Source organism: Anopheles gambiae, chromosome 2, assembly GCF_943734735.2.
Source record: "Anopheles gambiae chromosome 2, idAnoGambNW_F1_1, whole genome shotgun sequence".
Taxonomy (NCBI): Eukaryota; Metazoa; Arthropoda; class Insecta; order Diptera; family Culicidae; genus Anopheles; species Anopheles gambiae.
In genome coordinates, this window is record NC_064601.1 from 100822725 (window position 1) to 100845461 (window position 22737).

The window sequence follows — 22737 nt, forward strand, 5'->3', positions numbered from 1 at the left end:
TTTTGCAAAATATTTAAAGTAACACTATTCAATGTATATTCCAATCATACAAGCATTCAACGGAGATCGTTATTAACTCAGCTAAGTGATTTTAATTTCCCTTGGCAGCTTCTAACTGCATTTTGCGGTTACCATGTTCATTCCCATTGTGCACAGGAATATGCTTCTCGAGCGTGGAAAGTGCTTTTTCCATACGCGCAGGCATCAGTTTCATTTACTGTCGCGCAAAACAAACGGGCGCACATATCGGATGGTTTTAGTGTGGCCATCAAGTGCATTTCTAATGGATCGTAAATCGTGTCCGCCTCCGTCCATTTTTATTTATTTTCTCTGATGCTGACAACAAGGCGTACTATACGGCTCGGCACTAAAGCGGACACTTTTATGAGTGGCAGATTGTTTTTTTTGTTTGCTTCTTAAAGCGGAGTAACAAATCTCCGAAAAGGTAATTTGAAAGGAGTGTTAATAGAAATTTGATATCTTATTTAAATTTCTCACCGTTAATACATTGGCAGCAAATCACTTTGTTTGCGGTGTCTCGTTTTGTATGCAGTTTTATGCGCGTTTCTTGCGCAACATAAAACGCATCGAACGAGAGATAGAGAGCGAAAGAGGTGGACAGATTTTGCAATAACATTCTCCAATCGCATCTTTCGCACGATCTCTGGGCCCGGCAGCCCGCAAAACCGCAAAAGGAACGAAAGCATCTAAGCAATGATGTTGCGAAATGCCTTCGCCGCATCAAATCGGCGACATACATTTTTGCACTTTGCGCTCATCTGCGCATGGAAGTAGATTGGCTGAATGTGCGGAAGCGGAGAGATGTGCAAGGGCATGGAGCAAACAACTTCCCGAGCTCTACAACAGTAACTACGCTATGGCGGTAGTGTTTCTACAAATGGATGCAAAAAAAAACCCGAATAGAGCGTGTACCGGTGGATGGCGTTTGACGATGGTCTACGCGCCCATTTCCAAACAATTCAATCAACGGCTTCTGCAGCGATGTCTACGAATGAACGAGATGGAAGTAAAAGACAAAGTCCGCGATTCGCACCGGAATGGAAATCGGACGGTTTTCCACCCTCCTTTTCAAAGCGTTCTTCCGTTTGCGTTTCCACGCCGTTTAGAATCCGTTCCGACTTTTCCCATGCTGCTGCAGATGTTTTCGTGTCGTATCATTTCCTCTTTTCTTTTGTAAAAAATGTCATCAGCTTGATGCTGTGTCGAGAATTTTCTCATACGGTGCATCCAAAAGAAGGATCAGGAGGAGGAAAGGAAACAAACTTATCATTCGTCACCACTCTGCTCTCGTCCATTCATTCGCGTTCGAGATCGAAGACAGTTTCAAGTTCATCAGACGAGATATCGGGAACCGCATTTTTCGCTTGTGTGTGGTGTAAACGAACGCGCGCGATCACAGGAGGGTTGGTGGATCGGTGGCAAGAAGTGGTTTGTGTAACTGTCACGGTGCAGTAGTAGTTCTGGTTTTGATCTGGTTTTGGATTGCGGTATGACGTCGCTGGTCCCGGTTGCCGGACAACAATTACAAACATCAAGATCGTGGGAAATGGTAATTTAATTTCATTCCCGCTCCTCAGCGGCTGAAGGCTGAGGATGAGTTTGAACCGGATCTTTGATGAAGGGAGAAGCTTTTATTGGAGAAACCTTCCTGATTGATTCAATAGATTCAAGAGCTCTAATAGATTCAAAAGCTCTCTAATTAACTAAACGACATTTTGAGGTTAGCTCAGATAATTGACAATGCTTCAAACCTGTTAAATCTCAATATATTTTGAGAATTGTTAGTTATGAAATAATTGAATATCCCAAGTATGTTTTAAAGCGACATTTTGAAAGGATGAAAGATGTTGAATGTTGAAAAGTTTATCAAACATCTTTGGATCTTTGCTTATGACGTACTTAAAACCGTTAGATAAACATTCTTGCACATGTAATGCAGACAATGTACAACATCATCCCAGACGTTACCAACACGGTTCCCATAACAAACATTCCAACATCCCATTTATCCGTCATTTATAAACAAATGCGATTGTTTTCTTTTTGGTCGTCGCACACACTATCGCATCTTTGCGTTGTGCAGCGTGGGTGAGGTTGAACTCGAATTCCACATGTCCTAATCGCTCGCTCCAAATCCCAGGCCCGGGCGTCGCATTTGGGTGCAATAATTCTCGGAAAAAGTTGTGAATAATGTTAATTAATACCAGACGGCGGCCGCCCAGTGTACGGCTTCTCCATCAACAGAAGCTCCTCCTCGCGCAAAGTGGGAGCGTTACACCACGAGATGTGTTTGTGATATCGTGAGGCATCGGTCCGTCAGCACCACCCGCTCGATTTGGTGAAAGAGATCGTGTCGTCGGCCGATTCCGTTCGCCCAGTACCGGCAGCTGGACGAAACTGGCTGGCGCCATGGGGTCCCGTGGCACGCAGGCACGTTTCGCCTGGGAAAGGAATTGTTGTCTGGACGTGCCTGCGAACCTCTCACATCCAAGTGTGTAGTGCCAGCAGTGTGCCTCTGTCCCTTCAACAAAGAAGCCCTGTCGAGTATTGATTAGAAATGAAGTTTCAGACAGAGTCTGTAGTGTCCGTGATAGTGCAGCATTTGGTGATGTTTGTTATCGATATGCGTGTTGCGTACTGTTTTATTGATGAATCTCGGCGATGTTTCGGAACGAGTTATCAGTGTTGGAATGTTGTGCCCGGCTCATCTTTCCGAAAGGCCTGAACGGCCTCACTTGTTCCATTATGCCACTTTTGTTTGATGACTTCTTCGCGCCAGGCGGAGAGGGCGGAGAAGTTGTTGCAGAAATGTTGTTGGGAAATTCGCCCTACAACTCAAGCTCGATGGAGAGCGTTGCAGCGAGGGAGCCTGTCCGAACAGACAACGGAAGCACCAACGCGGTCATGTTCCCGCTGTACGGCAGCATCCACTTTTCAACAGTGTGCAGCGTCGAGTTAGCAAAAGCGACTAACCAACCAGGCATTGCGAAACGTGATAAAAATTTACAATTGCTCATGTTTTTTTTTGCTGCTGTGTTTCCCCACACACTCCCTCCGGTTTGTTTTCTGTAGCTTTTCGTTCCACGTTCTCGTAACACCGAGGAACGGGGTGTGCCCGTACGCCCATCGTCGACCATGGGGTCCATCCGGTAGAACCGGGCATCAGCGAAATGTCGGCGGTAGTTTGCTGCACCGCGCTGGAAGTCACAGGTTGCTGTCTATCAAAGCTGGGCTGGCTGGGACGGATGTATGCATCCTTCGGACGCAAACAAACCCCAATGCATGTCGGATGTGCGCACCAGAAAGAGAGTAAGAGGAAGCAAGAAATTGTTCCTTAGCGGCAGGAAACCTGTTCTTGGAGTTGGGCTTTCGTTTGCCCGTCTTCCTTCAGGCTGTTATTGTTCGTGGTAGTGAAGATACCGCTGTACTTGCCTTGTAGTACGTACCTGTAGAGGAAGGTGGTGTAGAATACACGGTAACAATTATGCTGCGGTAGGAAAATTTGTCCAGAAAACACGTTAACGTCACTTTTATGCGTGGAATGTTGATTTTCGATGGGCAAGAATGGGCCGAGAAAGTGGTTCGATTATGGTGGAGGTTGGTGATAGCCAGACACGATTGGAATGAGACGCCACACGGCACGTACCGCCTACTAGTTTCATAGCATCAAACCCGGAGTTCTTTTGGGGTTTTTTGAGAAATTATTACATGCCCAAGTTTATTTTCAAAATCCCTGGAACGCCTGACTGGTAACTGTCCAGCAATTTATGAGTCTTTTGGCGGACCAAAACACTAAGTTCGACCTCCTGGAGGGTCAGATCCATCCCAAAGCTGGCAAGCAATGGGGTTTAAAGTTGTTTCCTAACCCGAAACCCATTATGGTGAGTGAAAATTAGAAACAGCTCTGGATTTTTTTTTGCTTTCCTATCAGTTCCGCATACGCCCGTGCGCTCTAGTCCCCATTCCGTACTGTTATTGTTATGGTTTTCGAATGCGATACATAAATCTCGCCCGCGTTTCCACCGAACGGGAACGAATTGCGCGTGCTGGAACCGTTCCAGCGCGCCTATCGGAACGAGATCCACGACCCAAAGGGAGAGTCGGTTGCTGTGCGAGCGCGCGCGATATGACGCTTTGCCTAGACCTTCAACCGTCTCACCACGCCACTCCCGGAGCCGTTTTTGGCTCCAGCGCCTCCCAAAACGCTTCCCCGCTGGGTGGAGAGCACCGTTTTCATAATCATAAATCTCATTCGCGGCATCACGGCAAACCCGCCATCATACCGCGACCCCTGGTCCCAAGCCTTCCCGATAGGACGTGCGCGCGCGCGTAGTTGTTGTTTCGCGCGTAGGACATTGAAACGGCGGTCCTCGGTGTAATTTGAATGCGATTTTAATCATCGATAAGAGCGGGCTGTGGACGATTGGCTGGCGGTTGCTGTGTTTGTGTCTTTGACCCAGAATCAAACCAAGAAGGAACCGCAACCGCCGGGCAGGGAGGGTTTTCATTTTGGCCTTCTGGATACATGGCTGCGAGATGCAAAACAATAGAGGTTAAATGATAGGGAGAAAAAAGGGCGACACAGCATGCGGTAGCAGAAACTTCGAAATAACACACACACACACACAAATACATCACTTGTGCATCTTGGTAATGTGAATGGGGAGTGAAAATCGGCATCGCTATCGTCACCGGTGGAATAGTTTTACGCTGAAAGGGAAGTTTGGCCGTTGATAGCATCTCCACTGGTGTACCTCCTAAGGTGAGGGCAAAGCACAATACACTGCCAAGCGGGGTCATGGTAAGACATTCGCTGGGTGATAGATAAATCGGAAGAGATCCGTTCGCCCGGGAATTGCAGTGCACCTCCTACCCGCTACTGCACCACCTCCTTAAGCACTGGAGCGAATGAAGAGTGGAGTTCAACTTCAACTTCAAAGCCAAAAACACACTCACACGCCGAGGTCAGTTTTTGTGCTCTGATGTGCTTCATAATTTATTCTTGCTAGGAGCACCGCTCTTCCCCCACCACCGCAGGTTGAACCGCTCATAAATAACAATTGACTTAATTTCGCATTAGACACCACTCGACCGACGACCGACCTTAGGCTGTAGTGGAAAAACGGTTCAAACTGTGCAGCAAAATGGCATGAACTGCTGCTCGGGAATAGTGCTGCTTTCAGGTGTACTTTCTTGCGATGATAGCGATCGAACATGCTACTAAGTACTAATATAGTGGCAGAACAATGGCACCAACTGTTGCTGCAGCCAGGAAGAGCTCGCTTATCGTGATGTGGCCGATTAGAGGTCACTACTTTGTCCAGAATTTCCTGGTTCATTGGGGATGTACAAGATAGGAACTTCATGGGAAATGCTATAATTTATGTTATACTAGATGTTGTAAGGTCATTCTGGATGAGTGTGTTCAAGTTTTTCAAGACTTTGAAAGAGCTACCAGGAAGCTTTAAAAGGTCTACAAAACATTGAAAAATCAGTAATTAAATGTAAAGCTCTATTTCTTCGCGAAACTGATTTCCTTTCGCATATTTAAGCTAGAATACATTTACGATTTCTTTCGTGCACCGTGCGCCACACCTTCCGAGATTGTTTTACAGATTGATTAATCTCATCGGACGCTCTGTGTCGTTTTGTGCAACAGTGCCAGCAACGATGCATCGCAAAAATCCAGTAAAGAACGCCCTAAAGTCACATCCTATCAGCTGACGGTGTAACCACGCTCGTCGCATGTGGATCGCTCATCCATAATGTATGTAACGCCATAGCGCACAGCGAGTGCGAGACACGAGCTCTTGCTAGCTCCAGCCGTTTTTCGATCCAGTTCGGAATGATCGACGATCTGGACGGGAAATGTTTAATTCATAAACTGAAGCTGTTGCCCCTGTTGCTTTTACTGTAAGGCGAAGTTGGTGCTCAGGAATGGGATTTGCAATTTAATGATTTGCTTGATGTATGTTTGTGCTGCCAAACCCTAGGTGTTTTATATCCTTGGCTGTAAATCCTATCGCTGCACTCCGCTCTAGCCAAGAATGCAATCGACGACGACTGCTCACTGTATCTTGATTGCACTCACGCAAAGCTTTTGAGGGGGGACATGTGCTGTTGAGAAGGGTTGGCATATGCTTGCCAAACAGAAGCGGTTCATTAATTTGTCTCTCAAGTGCCGATGACATATTGGGGGGCTAGCAAATAGCTCGATGCGAAGAGTGCTTCCACCATCGAGAGTTCTTTGGCTGCGTGTTTGTAAAGATGACAATGTGTCCAGAGCGTTCCGGAACCGGAGTCGTAAACTGCAACTACGCTTGTACGGTACGGAAAATTACCATAATTGTATCTTTTTAATGCTTCGTTCCGAAGGCACTCCCGAGCGCTCTCTAAGCCGTATCAGATAGACAGAGAGTGAGAGAGAGACAGTCAGAAGAATGCCTGCAATGAAGGAGTAAAAAGGCACGCTCAAAACAAAACATTTAAGCCAATTTTGCCTACCAACAACCCTATCGAAGTGGGTGGTCAGTAAATGAGAAGGATCCAATCTTTCACCGCTTGATGTGCCCAGTGCCGACCCTTTGCTCGGGGCGTATCAATGGTGGTCAGTAAATGGTCCGCTGTTTGCATAAAGGTTGTACTTTCATGGTTGCTGGTTTGGGCACACATTGTTTGCGTGCACCGGTGGTGGTAGGCGACCCTTCAAGGAAGGTTGGATTCAAGGTAATCAGTTCCACCGCATCTAAGCGCTAACGAAAAGTTACGGGTAAAAAAATGAGAATGCGATGCGTTTGCATATATTATGCCTCTGCCTTATCGATACACCGTGCACTCTGTGGCTGTGTTCTGTTGTCATTAATTTGTGATCGTATTTTGTTGATGACCGTTTGCCCGTTTGTGTGCGCGTTGTTCCAAAAGCAAGTGCTTTCGCGGAATGGTCTACCGCAGCGCGTCAGTTTTGTTTTTCTGCCGTGTTTTTCCGCACATGTTCTCACCTGAAAGTAGATAAAACGAGAAAACCGACATTAGCAACGGAACGGTCATCGGACGGCCTGACATTTGATTATGATTTAAGAACTCGCGAAACGGATTGTTATGTGGCGTGTAAATTCGCTACGCAGAAGAAGAATAAAAAACGCGTTGGTTGACGATATTTATGATTATGATGCGTAACTTCCTCTTTTTCAGTGACGACCGTGCAACTTAATGTTGCTTTTTCTCTCCTTCGTCTATACTGCTTCTCTTTCGCTGCAAGCGGAGAAGCGGCGAATCCGCTCGGTTGCGATCGAAGAAGCGGCACAGGAAAACGGTCGGGTTGATGTGGCTTAACATTAGTATTCGTTTCGGTTTCGATCTGCCCGATCGGTTCCGTTCCATAAAATGACACTTACACTCACCCATTTACACCTTACTCCTTTGTCTCCTCCCTCCCTGGTTTTGTGTTAAGAAGCCGCCTAGCAAGACACCCATCTCTAGGAGGGGACCCCAAAAGAGTTTTTGCTTGTCGCCGCGGTTTTTTTTTTCTTCGCCGTCTTTTGAAACTGACTCCGCGTACAGGAAACACGCTGTAGCTGCAAAGACCTTCGCGTGAGTGAGTGTGAAAAATTCATAAATAATATTCTGTCGTGCGCTGTTGCGCGAACAGTTATTGCACATTGTTGGGATGAGGGAAACCTCGGCACCGGGGTGAGGAATGGTGGAGCTTGAGCGGGCTAATAAATTAAGCCGTTGGTGGTCCTCTGGTCGTGGTGGGATTCCTCAATTTTCAACCATTCCCGAATGACACTGTCTACACGAGTGCTTTTTTCGCTTTTTTTTAGGTGTGATTCCGATAGGAGGAGTTAATCTTGATCTTATCGTAGACGAGGTTCACTAGCAGCTCGACCCGAAAGGAAGAGAAGAATGAGTGAAGAAGTTTGGGGTTGTTTTGTGTCCGCTTCACCTTAAAGGCATTCAGCCCCGCTGTAGGGTGCAACTCCAATCAGTGATTCTGCACATAATTTCTAAATTTGCACCCCAAGTCCCCGACTCCCCAAGACCGACGTGAAACGGCACAGAGCTGATTGTAATCACGAACCCGAAGCCGACGACAGGTGACGATGGGTTCTAGGCTTTGCCGTCAGAGGTTCTTACTCGGAAGCTTGATTTACGGGCGAGTTTAAATTGTGTTTTGTGGAGAGATTTCGTAGTATCACACAGCTCTGTGGCTGAAGACAACGGATAGCCGTTGCCGGACCTGTGAACCAGTCTTCGTAAACTATTAATGTTTGCGAGGGCACAGACGATCTTTCTAGTGGAGCGTCTTTGGATGGGGGCTCGCTCCATCTCTCCTCCCACAAGTCTCTTGAAGTCATTTGAATGATAATTATACGCTCACAGCTCCAGCAGCAGTCCGGGGGGAAGTCTCATCAGGGGAATGGTGATCTGTGCCCAAGATGAGCGCCTAGAAGCGTCAAAGCGAGCGCGCGATCCTAAACGGGCGGCTTCTAATATTGCTCGATTATTCATCGCTAATGGGATATTCAAATGGCCATTGTGGCGGGAGCAATCCTTTTGCGAACGTTTTCCGAATTTATATTCCATGCATGCCAAACGAATCGTTTGGTCGCTCAGGAACTCAGGCGGAGCTTCGTTAGGCATCAAACAATGGACAACACACAAATCATACGATTGAGTTGTCTGAAATTAAGTAATAAGTTTACCGTAAAAGTTTTCTTTGTTAAAAGTTATGACCATCCTGTAGCATCTTGCGACGTTTCTGTGCCTAATAGACTTAATTTCCACGCATACAAACCTGGACCATCATCCTAACCAGATGGTTTGAACACGTGATTCCCCAACGAGTAGGCGTCTCCGGGCCGATGCGTATAAACGATGCAATTCAAGATGCTCCTAAGGAGAAAAGATTTTGTGGCTTCCGTACGGGCTTTTTATGACGGGCTGCTGCAACCTTAAAACTCACGGGATTATCTCAACTTTCTTCGCGCTTCTACATCCGCAGAGCTTTTCTGCTGCCCACGCGCGAAGACTTGCGATGCGCGTGACACGACACATCTCTACCTGGAGGTCTGACCGGTCCGTCCGTCCCAGACGACATGATTAACACGATCTCTGGTGGCTGGTGCTTAATGATGCTTCTAATAATTTTGCCGGAAGAGCGTGCGATGTTGGTGTGAAGCCGCAAAGCGATACTGCCGATAATGCCTTACTCAAATCCTCAAAGCTAGACCCACACGACTCCGCCCGGGACAGATGTTGAGGATCGTGTTTAGATCGCCGGATTGTCGGCTGGAAACCTGATCCGATTGAGTGCTCTTATTGTCTCATTACAAGCGCAACCAGCTAGCGCTTGCTTGCCAGACGTAGTTTGTGGACTAGTTTTTCGTGTCTACGCCCGATACTGTAATGTCCGGTACGCTGGTCACAAGGGTACGAACTAGAGGGGGAACTAAAAGCACCTCCGCCGGGAGCTCCCCGTAATCCTTCCATAATCTTTCGGAACGAACCGAGAAGGAAGCCGTCCCGTCCGGTGCGCTTTGGTACCGTTTGCCATGCGTCGTCGGCTAACCCCGAAGGCGTCGTTGATCTTGGGCACGAGCGAGCCATCAAAAGGTTTTCTACAGTCCCGGCCCACCCCATCACGGCGCGGTTTTTTTTTTCTTTTGCTATACTTCCTGGGGCATCTTAAACTGGTTTTGTGCGCGCCAGGTCGTATCTGGAGCTTTTGGCTCCGTCGCGCTCTGCGTCGTCTGCGCCGTCGAGAACGGCCCTAAATACCCGGCGGGGGCGTTTTTCGAAGCTTGTGCAAAGTCGATCCGCAGTGAAGGGTTTCCAACTTCACTACACAACCGATTGGACAAACCAGACGGACGGTTTGGGACAATTGTCGGTTGGAAGCTGGCCTGAGTGCGCCTTGGTTATAGTGGGTGCATATGGGTCCAGTGCAGTCCACTACCGCCACAAACATCACCACAGCCGGCCATAGTGCCTTGCTACACCTTCCAGAGGGTGTCGTACCGGGAGTAGGTGGGCGTTAGGGCGGATCAAGCGCAAATTGAATGTACAATAATAAAGGGAAAAAAAACGCTACCCCGATGATTTGCCGGCTCGCCGTTTCCTGTGCCTCAAGTACGGTGGACTGTGGCGAGTGGGCCTATCGAGAAGTTCGAGCAGGCGGAGTGGTTGTGGAGTGGACCAAGAGAGCTAACGCAAGAGAGGGTATACAGATCCACTTGGACACAATCACCGACGCTTGAATTGGATGCATGCGGGGTGCGGTCGGACATGCAGTCGGACGATCCAGTTTAAATTTCCATTTCGCGCGAATCGCGCGCCATGATCATAACCGTATACTCGGGCGGATACAACCGATGAACCCGCTCAGTTGAAAGTGGATTCTCAACACCGTGCCCATGCGTGTGTGTGTGTGTGTGTTGTGTAGCATCCATACAGCAGGAATGGACACAAGGGGGTGCTGTGTAGATTGCATTGGCTTGGGGTGCACAATAAATGGAAATAATTTATTTCACTCCTCTTTATCGCGGGTGTGTGCGCGCGTACTTGGAGCGTGCCCGTTTGAACTTGCGGCCTTCTTGCTGCTGTTGCTGCTGCTTGTTACAGCGTCCGCGGTATCTTGCGAGGCCATCGGGCCATCGGTTGCAGGCGGAGATGAAGCAATATTCGATCTTAAATGCAGGCTCGCATTATACCAAATCGGGGGGACAAAAATCTTTCGGATGACGCGGAAGCATTGTTTGGTTGGGCCCTTTTTTGGGGGCGCTGTGTGTGTGTTATTCTTTTGCGATCCGATGCGAGATCCAGCCCGAATGTGTGCGGACAGTGTCGGAATTCGATGCAGTGTAGTCCGAGCGTAGGTTTGTGGGTTTTTGTGGGCGACCGGGTTTCTTGTTTTGGTGCCAGAGCTCCAATTCTTCTGCCAGAAGAAGATCACATGCTTGTTTTTGTGTTTGAAGTCAAAGTTTGTTAGGGAGTCGAATAAAAGACACATTGACCTGTGTGATCTTAGAGGTGAAAACACTTATCAGGATGATTCATTTTATCTTTGTTGGTCGAGAATCAAACAAATCTCAAGTATCAAACCGTCGGATCATCGCCCGGTCGCATACTTGAACTCGATGACGCTGATATCTCTCCAGTCGGTTTGTACAAACATAATTATAATTTCGTATTCCGGATATCGTTCGACGCGTGTTTTGATTGCCGGCCCGGTTTGTTGAAGGTTCGCTTTTTTTGTGTGATGCATTCTGATATAATCCCAGGCGACGCGAAGGAGTACTCCGTGGGGTGACTTCCCACGATGTTGCCGAAACTGGACAACAGTCGTGTGGAGTAGGGACACACACGAGCACACGGGTACAGGGTGCTGGTGCCGATGGTCAAATATTTCATCTCCCGGGCCCAGGAAAAGTGCAGTATCATGCAGTCCACTTAACCCTAAACGGCGACGTCCACAACACGGCTTGGAAGGTATGCTTAATCTTCCTATCCTTCGTTAGAACGTTGGGCGTACGTACACACTCACACACATCGTTGGAATCGTTGACGCTGAGGTCACTCAGCAACGATCGGACCACTTGGGGGTGTATGTGTGTGTGTGTGTGTGAGTGTGGATGAAGTCTGTCCGACGTTTGATCCTCTCAACTAGATTGAGCTCGATGCTCTTGAGAACGGACCTGTGTCAGCGAAATAAAAAAGCAGCATTCTCATCCTATACTACGGTGCCTAGAAAAACGGAACGGACGATGCTCTTGGTGGCCACAAGGTAAAAGTCGCTGACTCAATTGCTCATCATCAACAGCCACTCCGGGATTAATCCGGGGCGGATGTGTGACGTGCCCGTGTCGAGCTCCGGGACTAGTTCCCGGGATATGGCGTACACTTCAATGGGTTTCTCGTAGGATTCCAAGGGAGAAAATAAAGCCAATGCCGCCTGGCAGAGAATACCGATAGAACAACACACAAGGGACGTTCTGTTATTGTTCGCGAGCCATACTCGGCCATGAGGTGAAAAACTGCCGTAGATGTTATGCAAACAGTCGCGATGCTCCAGCGATTCCAGTAAAGCAAACAACACCAAAACTGGATCGCTTCTATCGCGGGCAGTTGAATAACTTTGTACCGAGTTTGTTTGCTTTCTTCTATCTTTTTGGTGTGTGTGGTTTAAGTAGCGAAAAGAGGAATTGAATGGAAAGAAATCCAAATATTATTGCTCAAATAAAGAGCTACAAAAATTCTACCGAACTCTGAAGGATTGGAATTCCCACTTAGTCATAATATTAAATATTTCAAGTGCATTGCAAAACTTCGTACTCCGTTCAGCATACGATCGCTAAACCGCAAGGAATGTCGATCGATTGACTTAAAAAAACATGGTTGTGAACAAAATGAGCAGAAAGAGCATTGGACAAAGAAAACTGTTTCAACTGTTTGCTGGAAGAGAGTGCAACTTCGCGCACGTGCCATGGAAGGGTGGACAACAACGCCAATTGCGGGCTGGTGTAATAAATGTTGGCCATTTCAGTTTTTTACTTGTGTGTGTGTGTGTGTGAAAGAGCTGTGCAATTTCGTGCTTCATACTTTGCTGCACTTGTAGAATGTAAGGCATTCTTTTGTAGAAGGTTTTTGCATAAAAGCAGGCATCATTTGCATACAAAAGGGTGACACAAATTGGAACAGGCAATAGTAGAACGAAAGAGACACGACATCGGTGTACTTCTTCCGCAAGCAAATGTGATACTGCACGCTTAAGTTGCTCCGGCGAAGTGTTTGGTTTTTTAGAAAGGAATAAGGGCTCATTGACAATGCTTTAAAAAAACACGGAATTTGTACGAAACTTTTTATTCTATCAATTATTTTGATGGTGCAATGTCGAAATAATTCAATATTTATGTGATGTCAAATGTAACACCTTTATACAGTAAAATGAAAAAAAAAGGAACACACAGCGCGTCCGCAGACAATCTCAGAAGAACTCTTGTGCTCTCGCACTCTCGCGACCAATAAACCGATAAACATCCCCTGTCTTCCCAACTTCCAGCCATCGCCTGTTCACCCTGTTTCGCCTGTTGCCTTTTCGAGAAAGATATGCGTTTGATTGATTTGCGCCTGCCTCATTTACCATTCAACGTGTGACGCGAACGTGCGCACACCGGTCAAACATATTGCGATTCAAGCTCCAATATGAATGGAAGCCGCGCGAAGTATGGCAAAGGCGGTAAGCATGGTAGGCGAGAAAACAAATCCTTCCTTCCTTTTGGCCCGATAGAGGGCCGAAATGCAAAAGAGGAAAAGATGAGCGGGAAGGCCGCTCGATTCGATTGTGCACAACACAATCCAGACAGCGCGCAGAGCATCGCGAAAAGAATCAATTGTATTTTTGGGGGATTTGGCTTTATGTGGTGTGGTTTTTTTGTTGCTTCTCTCACTCCAGAACTTAAATTGAGTGATTTTAAAACACTAGCCTTGGGATTTGAGGGGTGTACGGTGCACGAAAGGGAAGGGACAAAATTAATAATGTTAATCTTCTTTTGTAAATCGACTTGCATTTATCATCCAAAGTCAAATTCGATTCATTTCGGCTGTGTGTGTGTGTGTGTGTGTGGAGTTTTTGTTGCGAACGAAAAGAGACAACCGGGGAACGACCACCACGAAGAACATTTCGAATGCTTGAAATATGGTAAACGTAAGCCGAGTTGATGGAAGAAGTGTGGTCTCCAATTTATTGAAGGTGCATCATCGCAGCCTTTCGGCAAACCTGCTCAGCATCATCAGGCGGGAATGGAATGATTGAAAATTAATAAACCACTTTCCGGTTTCAACTTTTGTCTTCCTGCACCCTTCATAAGAACTCGCATTTGCTGTTGTCTGTGGTGGTTTCCCTTCACCAGAACTTGAAATCAATATTTTGAAATTAATAATTGAATGCATCACAGTCATTGCAGAGTATCGTGTAAAAAGCATACCAAATGTGCAAAATGAAATCCATTTTTTTAGGTTTGTGTCCGGTTTTTTTTGCTACACCAAGAAAATAAAATTGATCTCCACCGTTCTATCGGAACGCCGAAACACAGAACTCCCAAAATTGCACCAAAACAACCTGTTTGGCACGGGCAACCTGCCGTACAGCAAAGTCTGTTCCGAGACTGAAGCAAACTTGCCGAAACGTTGAAAGAAGGAACTTGCTCCACGCAGAGAGGAACATATAATAATTTGCAGAAAATCCCTCATTTTACGGCCGTGACGGAACGAACGGTTTTAGACGGTCTGGAAATTAATTAGAAACGGCCAAATGTGTGAGATGGTCCGGTGTTGCGTGCAATCGGACTGACACGGTTCACCCGCTTCGCCAGTAGCACGGAAAGTTTTGGTTCGCAAACGGGGGGGCATAAAACAGCGCTTTTCGGCAAACAAAACACCAACCCATGCTAATGAAGTGAACATTTCCCAGCTAGCTGAGCAGATTAGGAGTTTTAGACGAAATTAAAAAATCTGCCAAAGGTCAGTTATGGTTGGCCATAACGTCGTTTGAGACGTGTTTGAGTTCCGTTTGCCGCGGTATCTTCAATATCCTGGCTCCAAAGCGACATGTAACAAATTAACTAATGTGTTTTATTCGAACCCTCTATTTCCTAAGCCTCTTTGGAATTAAAATAGAGCGAGGCGAGAGATTAAATAGTGGCGCGTAAATCTTCCGATACTAATGAAGTATAATTACCCGTTGATAGGATCTCCAGAGACTGCTTTTTCGTTTGTTGGCGGGATGAAACAGTCTTCCTAACGGTCTAGATGAAAAGTCTAAAACGAAGCCAATTATTTCCCTCCTGCCCAAAGAGTATCGTACCGCAAACTTACAGAGGCTCCCAACCTTACGCACTAAGGCCAACCATTTAGGACAATGGGACTAGGATGTGTGGTGCGTTCAACTACGTGTCGGATGTGATTATTTTTGGTGATGATTCAATTTTTTCTACCGCCGCATAGAAATGCGGCGCGAAAGGGAAGCCTTAAATTGCTCGGCAAACTACTGCTGGTGCTCTGATCTGTCCAGATTTTGGATTGCCCTCGTCTGCACCCCTATTCATCATCAGACAGTACGCGATCGTGTACTTCAGATACACCAGGGCACGAGCATAGACCGGTGGGACGACGACTTGACAGACAGTTTCATTAGTTCATGTGCAGGCTTTGTACGGGACGGCAGTAATTTGGCTCATTATGAAACTCCACATCGACGCTTGGAGATGTATGAAGCGAAAACCTTCCAAAACCGATTCACACACACACACTGTAAGATGGAGAGCGAAATGATGCAATCAAGCGATATGATCGCTTTATGAGCGAACGCTTCATGGTCCACCATTCGCCCCAGGAAACGGGCAATAATTTCCCTTTCGATCAAACACCATCGGGCGTGTCAGTAAATATTAATGAATGACAGAATGAGGGAGATAGAGACGGAAAGTTGCAAATACGGTAATAAAGTTCGAATTGATCCTCTTCTCATGGGACGTTTCCGTTAGGAGTGCTGTGATGTAAAATGGGGGGCTTTATTGGTATAATTTGAGTCGGTTGTGTCTTGCATTGCACTAAACTACCCCCTGGACTCCCTACTGGGAACTCTGCCCGGCCTGGTGTGAGCAGTAAATCTAAGCAGATGAACCTCCATTTATTGAACATTTCCTGCACGGTGATTAGAGGTGGCGTCCGAAGGAATTTATTGTCTTCCTAGCGTTGAAGTTTGATGCTTCAGCAATCGAGCTCTCATTAGTGCGAGCTGTTGGGAGCGTTTTGGATGGAATGGATGGGCTCTGGGCGAGGTCTGATCATGAGTTTGCAACAGCCTGCAAGCGTGTTTTGCATGTCTCAGGGAAAAGAAGCAAGTTTTAGAGGTTATATATCAGGTGGTGGTAAACTATACAATGCCTGTGACATGCTGTATCCGGTTGCATGATCTACAAACAGTATCCTGAAATTTGGTATCGACAACTACCAAGCTGTGAGCTGTGAGGCTGCTAAATCAAAGTGTTTTTGCACCACATCGGTTTGTTTTTTTCCGAAACAGATCTTGCACGAATAGCCTAGCCCGGTTGGCTCTTTTGCCGGATGGTTTTACCTGAAAGTCTGGAGAGACATTCAACCATCAAGAGAGCTTGCAAGCGTTTCTATTCGGAAGGGAGTACGCCTGAAATAGGATAATGATAGTCTTTTCACGTCGTCCAACATGTCTATCATTGCCTTTCCTTTTCGTATCGTTCATCATGATTTCATTCAACGCACGGTATTTGGTCTAAACGCATCCGGTGTTGTTTTGTGGAAGGAACAGATTGCAGATGGAATCAGACTCTCGAGATCTATCTTGTGGCCCCACGTTGGTCCGTAACCATACGCGGGAGTGTACGCCATTTCGGACACATTGATCATGATGACAGTTGCCTTTCCGGAGGACATTTTGCTTTGGAAAGTTCCAATCCAACAGACATTCTGCCAGAAACTTCCATTTCAACTGCACCCAAACGAGCATATCGTTATCCATATCTCTGCACAATGAGAGTTGGTGAGATACCAAACTATCGCAAATCACTCCTGCCGATGAAGACATCACAACTGGCTGGCGCTGATTGGCAGTGATCGAGCGGGTAACGGCACGATCGCGAACCTGCCATTTGACATACGATGGTTTCGCGCGCGCGCACGAGCGACCCTACGCGGTCTATACACAATCGATCGCATTGCCCCGTTATGGGATGACATTGCGGAAAACGCACCGATCTGCATACCTGCGCGCTGCCTAGAGAGTGCATATCATGATCGTGTATTGAGACATCGATACATGATATTAATAGACCAATGATATCCTTTCCCCTGGCGACAGCACACCGCCAGTGCACATGCAGATGACGGTCAGCCTTTGCTGCTTTACGAGGCAGCTTTAGATATGATCTTAGGGGGCGATTAACATGCAGGCAAAATATAATAAAAAGTCGAGTGACATGGACTGGACGACTGAAGGGAAGAGACTCTCCTTTCCCTCGGTCACTATTGTTCGCCGAAGCGATGCAACAAGCAATGCTAGAGAACCGACCAACCACCACGGTGGTCACCCAAAACGCTCGGTTTACCAGCGACATCGAATGACATCGGGGACCTCTTCGCAGCGGGGATAAGTTTGTCCAGTTCTCGCCGATGCTGCGGTCCGCTTAATGTGTGTACATTTGCAATTTAATGAAGGCATAAAACTGCATTTCATTCCTTCCGGAGATTGTCCCCGTACATTTTGTGCGGCAACGTATGAAGGGAGAGAAAAATGGAACATGCTCTGGATGCACAGTTGGAGATGCACTTGGCCCTGTGGAACGGTGTCGTGAAGGGAGAGAGAGAGATAGAGAGCAAAAAAGAGCATAACAAGACGGGGGAAAAAACACAAAACTGAAATGACCCGTATCTTTGTCCGTCTTCTGGTTTTGTTTTTATATCTTTTCTCGTAAGCTTTTTTTCTCTTCTAGAATTGCTTCCTCTTCCTTCTTTCCTCCTCGGTCCACCTTCTACCATGCACCATGAATGTGTTATGCGCTGTGTTGTGTTTCTATGGTGGCAGTTTTTCTTATTTAGAAATATTCCTCCAGCAGCACCGGTCACCGCTCCCGCTAGTCTTCCTGTTGCACTGCTCTTGTGTTCTGCTTTGTTGTCTCTTTCCCTGTATTTTCCCTCTTCCGTACCGCAACCGTGCTTATAATATGGGCTAGATGTAGACGATGATGCGAGCCAAAGAAACGTAAACATATGCACTGTGTGGCGAAACAAAAAAAAAGCAGTCGAAAATAAAACATCGGCTCCAAAAATGGCACAAAGCATAAAATGGCACAGACACCACCGCACACGCACATATGCAACATGTTGTGTTCGCCAGTTTTGTGATGAAGCAGAAAAACCTGAACTGCCAAAAGCGCCAGCATAATTGGGGATGCGAACGAGCAGAGGAGAGAGCGCTTTTTGCAGACGCATCCTAATTTTTGCCCAACACTCAGAGCTGGTGGTGGCTGCAGTAGTTGCGGTGATCCCTTTGGCTATTTTCAGCTTCTCTTCTGGCCAGCACAACCGAACGGCCTTGTGCGTGTGGAATGAGTTCTTAAGGGTGGTTTTGTGTGAGTGTGTGTGTTTTACATTACTTCTCACTCTAATATTCTTCCATCGCCATCGGGCACTGAACAGCCTGAACGTAGAATTACATTTACTTCCCCGAGTCGCCAGGATGAGCTAAATTGCTCGTTATGCATCGGCACGTAGAATGCATCAACTGAGTCCTCCAAAAAAAAAAGTGGTTCATTTTTTCTATATATGTGTGTGTGTGTATCTGCGTTGCATCCCATGGGGAACGGTTTCGGTTCCGCCTCCGATTTATATGAGCATAAAAATTAAATCGGTCGGTATATGTTTCCAAGGAATCTTTCCAGCGTTGCCGCAAATATCCAGCTGGGCTTAGGAGAGAGCGACCCAAGGAATGTTATGCAAAAAAGCGAACGCGTTTTCAAGGCTGTTTATCTCATCATTTACGGTGTGCGAGTTTTGTGGTCATGGTCGATGGTCGAACGAAGCGTACAGCGTATGCATATCGTGGAGCTGAAACAGGAACAAAAACTGCCGCAGTCTTAAATGAGTCTCATTCGCTGAATTACGAAAGGAATCGTTTTTTTATTACACTCTCAAAACGGTTGGATTAGTTTTTCTTCTTGATTTGTTGTGATAAATCGTGTTTTTTTTTCTATTGAGACAGTCAGCTGTTAGAAATCTGTTTTCATCGCGAGGGCAGAGTGTTCCCTTAAGCGTCTTTTAATCTCTACTTCCTTATCCGAAATCCAAAATCACTTCCTGCTGGTACAAAAACCAATGTTTGCTTTATGATGTTTGCTGTCCCCTCGCCACCACAAACTAAATAGCTTCATTAGCGTTACAGCACCTCTTCAGCCGTCCAAATAGTTCAAATAACTGTCATCACGCTCGCGTCCTAAGATGCCCCAGAGCGAGCCCCTCCGTGCTAGAGCGACCCCTAAAAATTACATCAAATTAAAATCAGTTTAGTCGGGTAGCGTCACGCGCACCAAGCAACCAGCAATCAATTACGCTGTCCTCTTGGCCTTATTCCTCCCATTCCCTCTGGGGGTGATCGCGTTGATTAACACATAGCGCGTACCATCGTAATTTGTGGGACCCGGCGGTAGCCACTCAGCGTTACAACTAAACAAATCATAAATCCATCGTGCGTAGAGGAATAACCGAATGTTGGTGTTTAGGTATATTGTACAGACCCTCGGGGGACTGGAGACATACCAGGTCGGCGCGTTTTCGATAGGCACAGTCGCCCAATGTCCTGCGGGTTGTTGATGCCTCTGCCTGAACCCTGGAGGGGAATGAATATCCCAAAAGAGCGACCTGAATGTCTATTACTTGCCGCATTAGCTCACAAAGACTAAGAACGGGAGGGTTCACTCTTATCCCTGGACCCTTACACGGGTTCATGTTTACATTCGGTAAAGCCTGGGATCTTAGTGGTTGAGCACGTTCATTGACCTTAAGAAGTCAACAGTTGCATTAACGGCTTAAAACCCCCTTAAACAGCAGGTAGACGATACTCTTTATCAAAAAAGATTTGGAATCCCCCTTGTATGTTGTCTTGAGACCTTTTTTTCGAACCTTTTGGACTGTATTCTACGATACGCCCCAGGCATTCCTGCCCATTCATGCTACTGATTTGATTCACAGCACCTGAATAACCACCTGAAAGGGGTCAGCAAACCGCATCCAATAAATCATCTCCCCCATTCCCGATGAAATCGAGAACGCTAAAGACGAAGACCGATCATCATTATCGATTCGTCTAGGATGCAGCTGCAACGGATCGATTGATGCAACGGGGTTTGCGTTTCGGAGCATTTTCGAAGGTCACGGATGCGCCGGGGTAAAAACCCACCAAAAGCCCGCTTGAGGTAATGAAGTCTCGCGCACCGCCTAGGGCGAAATGCAATTTATTCCCAAGGCGATGAAATTGAAACCAGCTGGAGATCGGAAATCGGTCGATTTTCTCGTACCGTCTCGCTTCTGGAACAATGTAACTAATTGATTCGCCCGGCGTACCCGGAGCGCAGCGGGTGATGAAACGCTTCACCCCGTAAGGGGTAGAAATCGATCGAGTAAGATCGATTCGATTGATGGTGTGGCAGCTTAAGGATAAGAAGTTGGTTGGAAACATTGCTACCACTAGGGCGGAAGACCTTGCCATTTCTACATTTAATTTGTGAGCAGCAACAGACGGCGGGAATCCAATATCCACTTTATTTACGCGATAATTTCGCGAAACGAACTCATCCAATCCCGTAAGAATGTTGCAAACTTGTTGATGTCTGTTTGTGCCAAACGTCAGTTTAATGAGTTTCGCAGGCCCCAGATCCCGCGAACAATGTGTCGGTTTCAGTCCCTGAGAGTGACCCTCAGTTGTCAAAACGCAATTGATCGATCATGCGGAAAGTGAGGATTAACGAGGTGTGTGCGCTAGCCGGTGGCTTTAGACGCAGGTGCTATGAAGATGTTGGAATTTACTGCTCCATTCGCAGCACCGTGTCACGCATGAGAAATGAAGGGGGAAACAACATCACCAAAGTGACAGGGAGACTGTGTGATCAAACTGTGTGTAAGTGTGTGTGTTTGGAGCATTTTGATTTGATTAGACGTCCGCCAGGTTCGTCGCTAGCCATTTGAGATGACATTTCCGCTGCGAACTGGTTTCGTTTACACAAAGGCGAACGTTGCGTTCGTAATCGATCATAGTTTGTGGCTCACGGGGCTGCCTCATAGCTTTGGGTGTGTTTTGATCGGAGAGCGCACAGGGGAGGGCAGAGCAACAACACATGTTTTGTTCGGCTGATGTGTATGCGAGGACCTGTGCGTAAGGGAAACGTGCCCGATTTCTAGATTCAATTAAAACCCCGTCAACACGTCGTGATGAAATGTAAAACATGCACCTTGATTGACCTGCGTAGATTGATGGGTTGAAAGAGGTGGAAAGGAAAATTTGAACAAATTAGAGCTGAGTTGAAACGACAACTTCTGAAACAAAGTAGAGCATCCAAGAATGCAATTTAAACCAGTTAGTACGCTCAAATAAACGACATGATGGTGTCCCTCGCTAATGAAGATCTCACACAAACGGTCCGTCAGACCAGAACGAATGACAGAAGCGACAAGCTCCACTATCGGTCGAGGGCGTGAAAATTGATCGATCGCAAGTGCTGCTTAAAGCAAACAAACAAATCAACTTATCCGCCGACAATGGGAGGAAAAACTTTTGCATCATTGTTGCATCGGCACTGTGACGAAATGGGAAATCAGGAGCGAAGCTGCTGTTCTGTGTTGTTTTTGTGTCTGCAACTTTGCAAAAGTAATAAGCAAAGATGCAAAGCAAAAACATCTTAATTGCAACCGAATGACGCTGCAGGATCTCGTTGCAACAACGTTGAAGAAAGGGACCGGCTCGGCCGATATTCTGCACCAGTTTGTTTGCCACCAACGATTGTCATAGTGGCTGGGGGTTACGGGGTTTATTTTTTATTAGTTTTGTAATCAACTGGTTCGATTTTATTTAGCCATCAACACGAGTGTGCACAACACCGCATGATTGAGTTTGAAGGGAGGTGTTTTTTTTTGTATAAACAAACTGAGCGCGTTTTTGTTGTTCTTGTTGAAAAATACATTGTCTGCTGGAACTTTGTATTATCTCTCCGTGGGGAAATGTTTTCAATTATAGCATGCTTAATTGACCACAAAACGAGAGAGTGATAAACCCGTCGCCAAATTTACCAACCGCGCTTTGTGCACTGTTTTTCCACTTCTAATTCCATTCAAAAGTCTCCTGCCTTCCTGTTGTATAATATCTGCAATGCTTATCGCTCGAACGCTTCACCGGCAGCTGCACGACAAGCAAATGCTTTCATAAATCCAATGTCCTTTCTTGCTTATTTCCCTTTCGCAGCCCAACCCATTCATTATCCATTCTCGCTTGCCTTGAAGATGCACGTGGCAGTAATTAAGTTGGTAGTTTTTAATTTTCTTATATCAATCCCTTTTTTCGGCTTGCGTTGCTTCGCTTCTAGGCTGAAGGGTTTTGTGCTTGTCGCTTTTAATTAATGCTTATACAACCGAACTAAGGGCATGCGATGATTCAAGGAAAAGGACAGGAGTAAGGAAGGATTAAAAGAATCTTGGGGTGGAGCAGACAGAAGCAGGTTGTTGTCGGGCGTTTCCTGAAACAAGCTTGCCTCAAAAATGGCCCATTTTGCACTGCAATTACCTTCCCTAATCCATCGGTTTATGTTGTTGGATTTTATTTGGTACCATTTTCTCTGTTTTCTTGCCCTTTTCAAAGCCACAGCATTGTGGTTTAAAGTAAGCAAAAAGAAACAAAAGAGGTATATAGTGTTGGAAGCTAGAAAAGCAATGCCTTCGGAGAGCGTCGCTGCATCCCTAGGTTTGCCAATTCGGTCGCTTTGGAGTATAGAAATAAATCATTGAAAAAGACTTATCCAACTTTTTGCCCCGTTTCTTCCCTCCTTGAGCTTCTGGGTCAATTCAAATAGCTTAGCAAGATTTGTAACGTAAGCCGGCCTTTAATTAACAGCCCTTGAGTAGGCAAGCAGGGAAGAAAAG

The 22737-nt window shown here is 46.5% G+C and overlaps 1 protein-coding gene across 1 annotated transcript in view; it reads right to left on the reverse strand.

Annotated features, from left to right (window-relative positions):
* Positions 1–22737, reverse strand: part of LOC1277047 (fringe glycosyltransferase) — a 123078-nt gene that overhangs the window by 88591 nt on the left and 11750 nt on the right. The window lies entirely within an intron of this gene.